At 47.2% G+C, this 13660-nt stretch overlaps 1 pseudogene; it reads right to left on the minus strand.

Annotated features, from left to right (window-relative positions):
• Positions 1-723: 723 nt before the first annotated feature.
• LOC140384769 (eukaryotic translation initiation factor 3 subunit J-A pseudogene) lies at positions 724-2340 on the minus strand (annotated as a pseudogene).
• Positions 2341-13660: the final 11320 nt, after the last annotated feature.

Raw genomic sequence — 13660 nt, forward strand, 5'->3', positions numbered from 1 at the left:
AGCAACGTCACAGGGAGGCCACACGGCCGTTGCCCCATTGCTCCAACTCATGGAACCTGTCAGTATTGAGGCCATGTTCTCTTTACCAGGTTAACGTCCAACAGGTTTGTTTGGAGTCACTAGCTTTCGGAGCGCAGCTCCTTCATCACCTGAGGAAGGAGCTGCACTCCGAAGGTTAGTGACACCAAACAAACCTGTTGGGCTTTAACCTGGTGTTGTAAGACTTCTTACTGTGCCCACCCCAGTCCAACGCCGGCATCTCCACATCGTATTCTCTTTATGGCAGACGGACCCGACAACCCAAAGCACAACTTCAGCACAAAAACAGGGCGCGGGATTCTCCGCCGGCGGGATGCGCCATTTTGCCAGCTGCCCAGGGGTTTCCCCGACAGCGTGGGGCTTCCCCACCATGGCAAACGCCTTAACCAGCTGGCGTAACGGAGCATCTCGTCGGCGGGGTAAAACGGAAATGTGACGCAGCAGAATGGAACATCCCGCCCAGGATCTCTAATTAGTCCATTTTGGTTTACAAAGAAAGGAAAAAGCAGGCAAAATTCAAGAAATTTTAAAAATAGTAATCTTACTGTGCGATTCTACAGTATCACAATAAATGTGAAATTACATCAGCTCAGGTCACAATGATGATGCTGAAGCATCATGGAACCAGCAACATGAAGTTGTCGACAAAAACATGCTGGAAGAAGCCTGGCTCACTGGACATAATCACATGGAATCATCGTAATCCTGAGTGTAACCATCATCATCAAGGCCATCCTTAAGATTCACCTTAAATCCACTTGTAAGCACTGGGGCCTTTATCTTCTTTTTGCCTTTGCTTTGCTTCTCTTGTTCCAGTTTTTCACTGCACGGCGACGTCAAAGGCCTGTTCAGCTTTTTCAAATCATCAACTTCCAACAAAATGCTAATATTTCGGAGTAATGTCTCTAAGAAGCCCACGTAAGATACAGTCTTTTCAAACTGCGTAGTTTTTTTTCCTTCAAGGGCCTACAAATGGTGTCTATTCCTTTTTTCAAATAAATTTAAAGTACTCAATTCCTTTTTTTTCCAATTAAGGGGCAATTTTAGCATATTCAATCCACCTACCTTGCACATCTTTGGGTTGTGGGGCGAAACCCACGGAGATTGTGCAAACTCCACACGGACAGTGACCCAGAGCCGGGATCGAACCTGGGACCTCGGCGCCGTGAGACTGCAGTGCTACCACTGCGCCACCGTGCTGACCTATTAAGGGGCAATTTAACGTGGTCCATCCACCTACCCTGCACAACTTTGATGGAGTCAATTCCAAGCTGCATTTCACTGTTCATGCCAAATGTGTCTTTCGCAACTTCCAGGTCCACTTGTTCTTGTTAGAGTTTTTCTGCTGGCTGTTCCTCTGGCGAAAGCTCGACTGGTTCTGCTGCTCTCTCTAAGTTCATTAATGCCTCTTGTTTTCGCTTCTTTAGTTGCTTTTCTTTTTCCTCCTTCTCTTTAATCCAGTCCCTTAATTTCTTCTATTCTGAAGGTTTGACTTCCACTCTCTGGTGGTTTCTTTTCCTCTTCTTCATCATCTCAGTTGTCCTTCACATCCTCCACCTTGTCTTCGCCTTCTCATCTATCCGTTATCACCAGCTTGATCACCAGCACCTGGATCTGGAGATCGTTATCCCAGCCGTCCGACTCAGCATCGCCACCTCCTGCCCGCTCAGGCACTCAACAAAGAACAAAGAAATGTACAGCACAGGAACAGGCCCTTCGGCCCTCCAAGCCCGTGCCGACCATGCTGCCCGACTAAACTACAATCTTCTACACTTCCTGGGTCCGTATCCTTCTATTCCCATCCTATTCATATATTTGTCAAGATGCCCCTTAAATGTCCCTATCGTCCCTGCTTCCACTACCTCCTCCGGTAGCGAGTTCCAGGCACCCACTACCCTCTGCGTAAAAAACTTGCCTCGTACATCTACTCTAAACCTTGCCCCTCTCACCTTAAACCTATGCCCCCTAGTAATTGACTCCTCTACCCTGGGGAAAACACATTCTACTCCTCTTGTGCCCAATCTTAATGAATGAACCCAAGAAATATTTACACAATCCCTACAAGTGATTGGAGTCCTGTGTCTTATACAACAAATAAGCTCAAGAACTTATTTCATTATAAAAACATGACATGATCAAGGTAACCCTCATACCTCAGAAAAGAAGAGTCCTTACCTCACTGAGCAAGCTGCTTTGAGGAAGTCTCAGAACCTTTCTAACCAGGCACATAAGCACACTTTCAATCAGTAACATTTTCTCAGAATTCACAGCATGAACTGGCAACGCTAGATTCTGTCTCATTATTGCTGTCAGACCACCCCTCATGGAGGCTGCCGGCACAGGCACTGACTGCCAAATGTTTGGGCACCCCTCCACCTGGGGCTTCTTGGGTGTACACTGAGGAAGGTGACCCAGAGGCCTGGGAATACCATCTGTTGCTTTGTAGGCGTGCTTATGCTGGCCTTGGATTTAGTGTCATAGAATCATACCGCACAGAAAAGGCCCTTGAGCCAATCGCGTCTGCGCTGGTCAAAAACAACCACCTAACCATTCTAAACCCATTTTACCAGCATTTGGTCAATAGCTTTGTATGCCCTGGGACCTACTGCAGAAACTAGTCCCATCCTGCCCATTTTGGGAGCCTGTGGAAATTGATGGGCACCTTTGTGTGGAGCAGATACAACTTTCCTTCTTCACTGTTGCAATATTCCCTGGGTACAACAAAGATGGAAATCTTTCCAATTACACGTTTTTACAATGTGAATATACGATTAACCTCTTTCTCCTCCCTCCGTCAATGAGATTGAAACAAGATCTATTAGTTCAGCCACATAACTGAATTTTTCAGAATCAACCAACTTCAATGTTAATTTACAAATCGGGAGCTAATCTATTGAACACATTGTGCTTCCGAGAAACACTGAATGGTTTCATGGGAGTTTGTGCACTTGATTTGAGGAATGTGTCTGCCATGTTTTTCCTGTTTGTCATCTTGCAACAACACTTTTTAATTGAGTGTTATCATATTGACTGGAGAATGGTATAATTATTTTGTTGAACCCCAGACACTCACAAAAAGAGTATTAGGAAGTGCATATATATCACAATAGAGCCTTATATGCTACTTTTGGAATGCCAAACAAGTAGCTTTGACAATTGACAACAATTGACAAGCAGTCAGCTTCTATATCTATGCTGATAATATCTGGTCCTATCTCTCAACCCCACCAATGCATTTCAAGAGGCAAATTCACTTAGCATCATCTCTTAGGGTAACATGGTAAGCAAGGAGTCAGGAGGGCTAGAAGAGGTCACGAAAAGTCATTGGCAAATAGGGTTAAGGAAAATCCCAAGGCTTTTTACACATACATAAAAAGCAAGAGCGTAGCCAGGGAAAGGGTTGGCCCACTGAAGGATAGGCAAGGGAATCTATGTGTGGAGCCAGAGGAAATGGGCGAGGTACTAAATGAATACTTTGCATCAGTATTCACCAAAGAGAAGGAATTGGTGGATGTTGAGTCTGGAGAAGGGTGTGTAGGTAGCCTGGGTCACATTGAGATCCAAAAAGACGAGGTGTTGGGCGTCTTGAAAAATATTAAGGTAGATAAGTTCCCAGGGCCGGATGGGATCTACCCCAGAATACTGAAGGAGGCTAGAGAGGAAATTGCTGAGGCCTTGACAGAAATCTTTGGATCCCCACTGTCTTCAGGTGATGTCCCGGAGGACTGGAGAATAGCCAATGTTGTTCCTTTGTTTAAGAAGGGTAGCAAGGATAATCCAGGGAACTACAGGCCGGTGAGCCTTACATCAGTGGTAGGGAAATTACTGGAGAGAATTCTTCGAGACAGGATCTACTCCCATTTGGAAGCAAATGGACTTATTAGTGAGAGGCAGCATGGTTTTGTGAAGGGGAGGTCATGTCTCACTAACTTTGATAGAGTTTTTCAAAGAGGTCACAAAGATGATTGATGCAGGTAGGGCAGTGGATGTTATCTATATGGACTTCAGTAAGGCCTTTGACAAGGTCCCACATGGTAGACTGGTACAAAAGGTGAAGTCACATGGGATCAGGGGTGAGCTGGCAAGGTGGATTCAGAACTGGCTAGGTCATAGAGGGCAGAGAGTAGCAATGGAAGAGTGCTTTTCTAATTGGAGGGCTGTGACTAGTGGTGTTCTGCAGGGATCAGTGCTGGGACCTTTGCTGTTCGTAGTATATATAAATGATTTGGACGAAAATGTAACTGGTCTGATTAGTAAGTTTGCTGATGACACAAAGGTTGGTGGAATTGCGGATAGCGATGAGGACTGTCAGAGGATACAGCAGGATTTAGATTGCTTGGAGACTTGGGTGGAGAGATGGCAGATGGAGTTTAATCCGGACAAATGTGAGGTAATGCATTTTGGAAGGTCTAATACAGGGAGGGAATATACAGTGAATGGTAGAACCCTCAAGAGATTTGAAAGTCAGAGAGATTTAGGTGTACAGGTCCACAGGTCACTGAAAGGGGCAGCACAGGTGGAGAAGGTAGTCAAGAAGGCATATGGCATGCTTGCCTTCATTGGCCGGGGCATTGAGTATAAGAATTGGCAAGTCATGTTACAGCTGTATAGAACCTTAGTTAGGCCACACTTGGAGTATAGTGTTCAATTCTGGTCGCCACACTACCAGAAAGATGTGGAGGCTTTAGAGAGGGTGCAGAAGAGATTTACCAGAATGTTACCTGGTATGGAGCGCATTAGCTATGAGGACCGGTTGAATAAACTCGGTTTGTTCTCACTGGAACGACGGAGGTTGAGAGGCGACCTGATAGAGGTCTGCAAAATTCTGAGCGGCCTCGACAGAGTGGATAGTCAGAGGCTTTTTCCCAGGGTAGAGGGGTCAATTACTAGGGGGCATAGGTTTAAACTGCGAGGGGCAAGGTTTAGAGGAGATGTATGAGGCAAGACTTTTACACAGAGGGTAGTGGGTGCCTGGAACTCGCTGCCGGAGGAGGTGGTGGAAGCAGGGACGATAGTGACATTTAAGGGGCAACTTGACAAATACATGAATAGGATGGGAATAGAGGGATACGGACCCAGGAAGTGTAGAAGAGTTTAGTTTAGACGGGCAGCATGGACGGCACGGGCTTGGAGGGCTGAAGGGCCTGTTCCTGTGTTGTACCTTTCTTTGTTCTTTGTACTATGACAGTCGGTCTTCAGTTTTTCCAGGCCTGTAATCTTCAAAATTCATTCCTGGAGTGTGTTACTTTACTGCTCAACAGTAGCTTCATCAACTTTATTGATCAGCTTCAATTGTAAGCATGCCTTCTGGCTTAATAACAATGATTCTTAATTCTGTGTGGCACACAGAGATTCAGTGATTTCTCTATTCTCGCATTTTAATTTTGCCAACTGTTGGTCTCTGACATTCGCTGTAGTCCTACCTGGGCTATGGAACTGGGTGGATCATGGCTGTAGTGTAATATGCTTAAACCACTTTACTTCATCAGGTAAGTAAGACTGAAACACCTGGATTGACCACGCTAAATTTCCCCTTAATTGGAAAAAATTGAATTTTTTTAAATGTTACAGCACAGGGAGAAGCCATTAAGCCCAGTTGCAATCATACAGAATTGTGAAGCAATAGTGTGGGTTGTTTGAAGATATGACTATAACAGACAAAGTTAACTGGGAGACTATTATATGCAGGTCTTACTTCCAGCCCCTCTGTTTGCAGGCTTCCAGCAAGTCTTGGGACTAATGAATGAAAATCGTTTATTGTCACAAGTAGGCTTCAAATGAAGTTACTGTGAAAAGACTCTAGTCGCCACATTCCGGCGCTTGTTCGGGGAGACTGGAACGGGAATTGAAGACATAGTGCCAATGTGATATTGCAACAGTAGTTTAAGACATGGTCCCTTAGAGGTGTGTGCACATTACATCACAACAATGTGTAATCTGACACAACCCTACGATCACCTCTCCATGACCACCCCCCATTTTTCTGATTTTCCACACTTGTACAATCCGCTTCCCTTCTATGACTCCATGACTCTATTTCATTTCAATAACAATATATCTACTCTGCCATGCAAAGCACGTCTGGTCTGAAATATCATACTGAACTCTTTAATGGTTCTCATGTCCTTCTTTCCTTGATGTCTAAAAAGTCATGAGATGGGGTGGGCTCTTGTTAGAACAGCTGAGAGGTTAACATTTTTATGTTGGATTGTAAAGCAGAATAACCATCTTAACGGCATTAGTGAAAAGTAAACTTAATCTGATTAGTTAACAAATGTAATTGGCACTGTCAAATGTTTACTACTTTTGTCAGGACCCTAAGGGATATTCCTTGGAACAAGCCAGAAATAATCCAATATGAACCAAATACTTCAGAAACTAAACATGTTCCACTTCCTCGTCAGAATCTGTATTTACACGTTCTGACAGATTTGTTTCAATCAGTCTTATTTTGATAACATTTCTCCGTATCTGTTCATTGTTGTTCCTATCAGCTCTCATCAGACAAATTATAACACACATGTGACATTTATCACTTGTGAGTTACACAATTGCCTAATTTGCATAAACCATTAAACCGAATCAGAAATTAAATAACTGCTTTTAATTTTCTAAATCATTATAATCTTGTAAATTGCAGTTTTCAAGGTCATTAAATGCTAGATGCTGTAAAGCCCGTGTGATAAAGAAGCTATCCACATGGAGTCGCTGGGAACATTTAACTTCGTGAAATATTGAATCATATTCATGACCATTTCTCTGAAGAATTAAGTATTGTTTAAAAATTTGGCAAAAAGGTTTCAGATTTGATTTGACTTCAGTTTCATTCAGGAAGTCATTTCTTCAATGTCAAAAAATGGTACATTAGGTCATGTGGACGAATCCCGGTAGGCCAATCCGGCCACATGAGTTAATTTAGTGCTGGAAATTGTAGGTAAAGTGTAATGGAATAATTCTCTGAATGTTAAATCCACAGAATACCTACAGTGCAGAAAAGGGCCATCCCAGGGCGGCATGTGGCGCAGTGGTTAGCACTGGGACTGCAGCACTGAGGACCCGGGTTCCAATCCAGCCCTGGGTCACTGTCCGTGTGGAGATTGCACATTCTCCCCATGTCTGCGTGGGTTTCACCCCCACAACCCAAAGGTGTGCTGGTTAGGTGGATTGGCCACGCTAAATTGCCTTTAATTGGAAAAGAAAAATAAATGGCAACCCTAAATTTATTTTTAAAATATTGCAACTAAATTGCAATTTCCTTTTGCAAAATGTTATTTCCTCAAAATTGAGTTGGTAGTTTTTGGCAATATTGTGACCAGGTGCAGTATTTCTTCATTTTCTTCCTCCTTCTCCTTCCCTGCAGTCTGGCACACAGTGGAATAGGTGCTTGACACACTGCACTGCATTACTCAATTGACCATTTGAGTTTTATCTTCGAGGCTTCACAGCTCGGCCCAGTTCCTCCACTTTGACCCAGACCTTTCGCACTCTGCCGAGATCAACTAACACAGCACAGGCTGGGGCATTCTTCTGCGATATTTCTCTTGCTTTTGAAACTCCCTGGATGAACTCATGAATTGCATGAAGGGAATCTAATCTGTACTCCAGTTCAGTTCTGGCACCACTCATGTGTTCGGACTCTCTTGGGACATCCACAGTCGAAATCACCGAGCTCCCGATGAATGAGACCATGAGAGACCCACGCCGTCAGGAAATTGGCCGATCGAGGGCGGAGCATCGGGTGGCGGGCCTCAGGCAATGTCCTGAGGCCGTCGATATGCAGAGTACGCTGCTTTGGAGGGGGCAGAGCATCGCGAAAGCGGCGCCGCCCCCGGTTTGGTCGGGAACTTTGATTCCCCGGCCAGTCACCGAATGCGATTTTGGAGTCGCCGATCGGAGAATCCAGCCCGGAGTCTCTCAAATCTGCACTCTCCCCTCCTTCCTCCCCTCACCTAGTGCGATGGGTCTCAGCAGCTGAATTTGAAAAGAATTTCATGCAAGTTGTTTATTATGTGTTCCATTCAGAAACGTTGTGAGGGCTCAGCGTGCATTTTGATAGAATCCTTACAGTGCAGAACAAGGCCATTCAGGACATCGAGTATGCACCGACCCTACCCCTACCTAGCCTTTTGGACACTCAGGGACAATTTAGCGTGGCCAATGCACCTAGCCTGCACATCTTTAGACTGTGGGAGGTAAACGGAGCACCCAGAGGAAACCCATGCAGACAACGTGCAAACCCCTCACAGACAGTCACCCGAGGTCGGGATTGAACCCGGGTCCTTGGCGCTGTGAGGCAGCAGTGCTAATCACTGTGCCACTATGCCAACCATGCATTTGCTTTGACCTTGGGTGGGGTGCTCTTTCCAAGAGCCGGTTCAGACTCGATGGGCCGAATGGCCTCCTTCTGCACTGTAAATTCTATGAGATGAGATTAACAATTCTCCAGTTCTCTGACGCCGCGCCTGTGTCTAAGGAAGACTGGAAGATTATCACCAGCACCTCTGCAATTTCCATTCACTTCCTTCAGCACCCTTGGCTGCATCTCATCTGTTCCTGGCAGCTTATCAATTTTAAGATAACCTTTCTAACATCTCTCCCTTCTCAATTGCAAATTCTTCTAGTGTATCAGTTACCTCCTCGCTCACCTTGGTTTAGTTGCAATCCTGTTCAGATATAACCTGTCCAACTTGTGCAGGCCCCAGCTGCCCCAGAACCAGTCCCAATGCCTCAGAAATCTAAAGGCCTCCCACCTACTCCATTTCTCCAGCCACATGTTGAACTGCTCAATCGTCCTATTCTTATGCTCACTAGCATGTGGCTCAGGGATTAATCCCAAAATTACTGTTCTTGAAACCTTACTTTTAATACACGTGCTAACTCTCTAAAATCTGCTTTCAGGACCTCACCATTTTTCTACCTATGTCACCTATGTGGACAACGCCTCTGTCTTTTCACCTTCCTCCAAAAGAATGTCCTGCTGCTGCACTGTGACATAGAAACATAAAAAATAGGAGCGGGAGAGGCCATTCTGGCCTTCGAGCTCTGCCATTCATTATGATCATGGATGATGATCCAACTCAGTAACCTGTTCCCGCTTTCCCCCCATGTGTTTTGATCTCTTTAGCCACAAGTGCTATATCAAACTCCTTCTTGAAAGCATACAATGTTTTGGACTCAACTGCTTTCTGGGGTGGTGACTTCCACAGGTTCACTACTGTCTAGGTAAAGAGATTTCTCCTCATCACAGTCCGAGATGGGTTGGTCCATATCTTCAGACTGAGATCCCTAGAATAAAAACGCACCTGTCACCGACCAATCGTCTTCTCAGTGCCGAGTCAGGAAAGGCTTATACATAGCAACCAATCAACTTATGGGACTTCTGTGGCATCACGTTTAAGATGATAGCTATGAACTCCCAGCTGTCTTTCTCTCTCTCCAGTGCTTCACGGGCTCACCATCTCTCTGAACTCCTGCTGACTTATGGGCTCTCCCTCCAAACTCCTACTGCTTTATGGGCTCTCTCTCCAAACTCCCACTGTCTTCTGGGCTCTCTCTCCAAACTCCGACTGCTTTCTGGGATCTCTCTCCAAACTCCCACTGCTTTATGGGCTCTCTCTCCAAACTCCCACTGCTTTATGGGATCTCTCTCCAAACTCCCACTGCTTTATGGGATCTCTCTCCAAACTCCCACTGCTTTATGGGCTCTCTCTCCAAACCCCCACTGCTTTATGGGATATCTCTCCAAACTCCCACTGCTTTATGGGCTCTCTCTCCAAACTCCCACTGCTTTATGGGCTCTCTCTCCAAACTCCCATTGCTTTATGAGCTCTCTTTCCAAACTCTCACTGCTTTATGGGCTCTCTCTCAAAACTCCCAATGCTTTATGGGGTCTCTCTCCAAACTCCCACAGTTTTATGGGCTCTCTCTCCATATTCCCACTGTCTGCTGGGCTCTCTCTCCAAACTCCCACTGCTTTATGGGATCTCTCTCCCAACTCTCACTGTTTTATGGGCTCTCTCTCCAAACTCCCACTGTCTTCTGGGCTCTCTCTCCAAACTCCCACTGCTTTATGGGATCTCTCTCCCAACGCTTACTGTTTTATGGGCTCTCTCTCCAAACTCCCACTGCTTTATGGGATCTCTCTCCCAACGCTCACTGTATTATGGGCTCTCTCTCCAAACTCCCATGCTTTATGGGACCTCTCGGCAAACTCTCACTGCTTTCTGGAGTTTCTCTCTCCAAGCTCCCACTATTTTAAGGGATCTCTCTCTGAACTCCCACTGCTTTATGGGATCTCTCTCCAAACTCCCACTGCTTTATGGGCTCTCTCTCTCTCCAAACTCCCACTGCTTTATGGGCTTTCTCTCTCCAAACCCCCACTGTTTTATGGGCTCTCTCTCCAAACTCCCACTGCTTTATGGGATCTCTCTCCAATCTCCCACTGTCTTATGGGCTCTCTCTCCAATCTCCCACTGTTTTCTGGGCTCTCTCTCTAAACTCGCGCTGTTTTATGGGCTCTCTCTCTAAACACCCGCTGTTTTATGGGATCTCTCTCCAAACTCCCACTGCTTTATGGGCTCTCCTCCAAACTCCCTCTGTATTATGGGCGCTCTCTCTCCAAACTCCCACTGTTTTATGGGTTCTCTCTCTCCAAACCCCTGCTGCTTTATGGGCTCTCTCTCTCCAAACTCCCACTGCTTTATGGGATCTCTCTCAAAACTCTCACCACTTTATCGGCTCTCTCTCCAAACTCCCACTGCTTTATGAGCTCTCTTTCCAAACTCCCACTGCTTTATGGGCTCTCTCTCCAAACACTCTATGTTTTATGGGCTCTCTCTTGAAACTCCCACTGCTTTATGGAGTTTCTCTCTCCAAGGTCCCAATGTTTTATGGGATCTCTCTCCAAACTCCCACTGCTTCATGGGCTCTCTCTCCAAACTCCCACTGCTTTAAGGGCTCTCTCTCCAAACTCCCACTGTTTTATGGACTCTCTCTCCAAGCTCCCACTGCTTTCTGGGCTCTCTCTCGGTAAATTCCCTCTGCATTATGGGCTCCCTCTCTCCAGACTCCCGCTGTTTTATGGGCTCTCTCTCCAAGCTCCCACTGTTTTAAGGGCCCTCTCTCTCCAAACTCCCACTGCTTTACGGGCTCACTCTCTCCAAACTGCCACTATTTTATGAGCTCTCTCTCCAAACTCCCACTGTTTTATGGGCCTTCTCTCAAAACTCCCACTGCTTTATGGGAACTCTCTCCAAACTCTCACTGCTTTATGGGCTCTCTCTCCAAACCCCCACTGCTTTATGGGCTCTCTCTCCAAACTCCCACAGCTTTATGGGCTCTCTCTCCAAACATTTACTGTTTTATGGGCTCTCTCTCCAAACTCCGACGGCTTTATGTGTTCTCTCTCAAAACTCTCACTGCTTTATGGAGTTTCTCTCTCCAATGTCCCAATGTTTTACGGGATCTCTCTCTAAACTCCCGCTCTTTTATGGGATCTCTCTCCAAACTCCCACTGCTTTATGGGCTCTCTCTCCAAACTCCCACTGTTTTATGGGCTCTCTCTCCAAGCACCCACTGCTTTAATGGCTCTCTCTCTCCAGACTCCCGCTGTTTTATGGGTTCTCTCTCCAAGCTCCCACTGTTTTAAGGGCTTTCTCCAATCTCCCACTGCTTTATGGGCTCTCGCTCTCCAAAGTCCCACTGCTTTATGGGCTCTCTCTCTCCAAACTGCCACTGTTTTATGGGTTCTGTCTCCAAACTCCCACTATTTTATTGGCTCTCTCTCTCCAAACTCCCACTGTTTTATGGGCTCTCTCTCCAAACTCCCACTGCTTTAAGGGTGTAGCACCATCAATCACATACGAGGCGAGATGTAAAGAACTTCAATCGAGGCTTTATTGAGATGACGTGTTCAGACTTGTTCCCCAGCAGCTCAGTCACAGAATGCAGCTGCGGGGAGTAAAACGGGTTCTTATACCCCGCCTATCTGTGTGGAGCCCAGTAGGTGGCAGATCCAATCGGGACCCAGCATCTGTCCTCCAATAGCTCCTCGGCATTCATGGTGTTCCGTATTACCCCTAATACATACCACCACATTCTCCCCTTGTTAAAAAAGAACCCGGCGGGATGGTGGGTGGTATGGTGGTCGGGGTTTACAGGGTCGGTGCCTTAACCATTGAACTATATACAATCATGCCGCTTTTACTGGGCCACTGAATTATTCACATTTTACCCGATTAGCAATGTTAACTATTGACAACAATGCCGCTTTACGGGGCCACTGAATTATACACATCTTAAGTCGATTCGATGAGTCGAGATGGTGCTCTGGACGCCCTCTCCGATCGTCGCAGCCCGGGTGGTGGTGGTGGTGCTGGCTCGGGTCCGGTCGACTCTGGGAGCATCGCGCTGTCCCCTTCTGTTTCCTTACTCCTGGACGGGCCTGGGAGAACCGATCCCCCCGGGAAGGGGGTGGCTGTGGGGTGCACCGGCGGGAGTGAGGGGGAGGTGATTGGCGTTGGGGGGGTGTGGGAAGCTCCGGCGGGCGCCAGGTCCCGCAGAGAGACAGTGTCCTGTCGTACGACTGGGTACGCCACGTAGGCGTACTGCGGGTTTGCGTGGAGTAGATGTACCTTCTCCACCAGTGGGTCTGATTTGTGCGCCCGCACATGTTTCCGGAGCAGAATGGGTCCCGGTGTTGCCAGCCAGGTCGGAAGTGACGTTCCAGAAGCGGACCTCCTAGGGAAGACAAGGAGGCGCTCGTGCGGCGTTTGGTTCGTGGTGGTGGACAGCAGGGACCGGAAAGAATGAAGGGCATCCTGGAGTACTTCCTGCCAGCGGGAAGTTGGGAGACTCCTAGACCATAGGGCCAGTAGGACGGTCTTCCAGACCGTTCCATCCTCCCTCTCTACCTGCCCGTTCCCCCGGGGGTTGTAGCTGGTCGTCCTGCTCGAGGCTATGCCCTGACTGAGCAGGAATTGACGCAGCTCGTCACTCATGAAGGAGGACCCCCTATCACTATGGATGTAGGCAGGGAAACCAAACAGTGTAAAGATGGTGCATAGGGCTTTAATGACCGTGGCCGCGGTCATGTCGGGGCAGGGGATGGCGAAGGGGAAACGGGAGTATTCGTCAACGACGTTAAGAAAGTACGTGTTGCGATCGGTGGAGGGGAGGGGGCCTTTGAAGTCCAAACTGAGGCCTTCAAAGGGACGGGAAGCCTTTTTCAGGTGCGCTCTATCTGGACTGAAAAAATGCGATTTGCATTCTGCGCAGATTTGGCAGTTCCTGGTGACTGTACGGACCTCCTCGACGGAGTACGGGAGGTTGCGGGCTTTTATGAAGTGGTAGAAACGAGTGACCCCCGGGTGGCAGAGGTCCTCGTGGAGGGCTTGGAGGCAGTCCACTTGTGCGTTGGCACAAGTGCCGCGAGATAGGGCATCGGACGGCTCGTTCAGCTTTCCGGGACGATACAAGATCTCATAATTGTAGGTGGAGAGTTCGATCCGCCACCGCAGGATCTTGTCGTTTTTTATCTTGCCCCGCTGTGAATTATCGAACATGAAGGCTACTGACCGTTGGTCAGTGAGGAGAGTGAATCTCCTACCGGCCAGGTAATGCC

Source organism: Scyliorhinus torazame, chromosome 10, assembly GCF_047496885.1.
Source record: "Scyliorhinus torazame isolate Kashiwa2021f chromosome 10, sScyTor2.1, whole genome shotgun sequence".
In the NCBI taxonomy this organism is placed as follows: domain Eukaryota; kingdom Metazoa; phylum Chordata; class Chondrichthyes; order Carcharhiniformes; family Scyliorhinidae; genus Scyliorhinus; species Scyliorhinus torazame.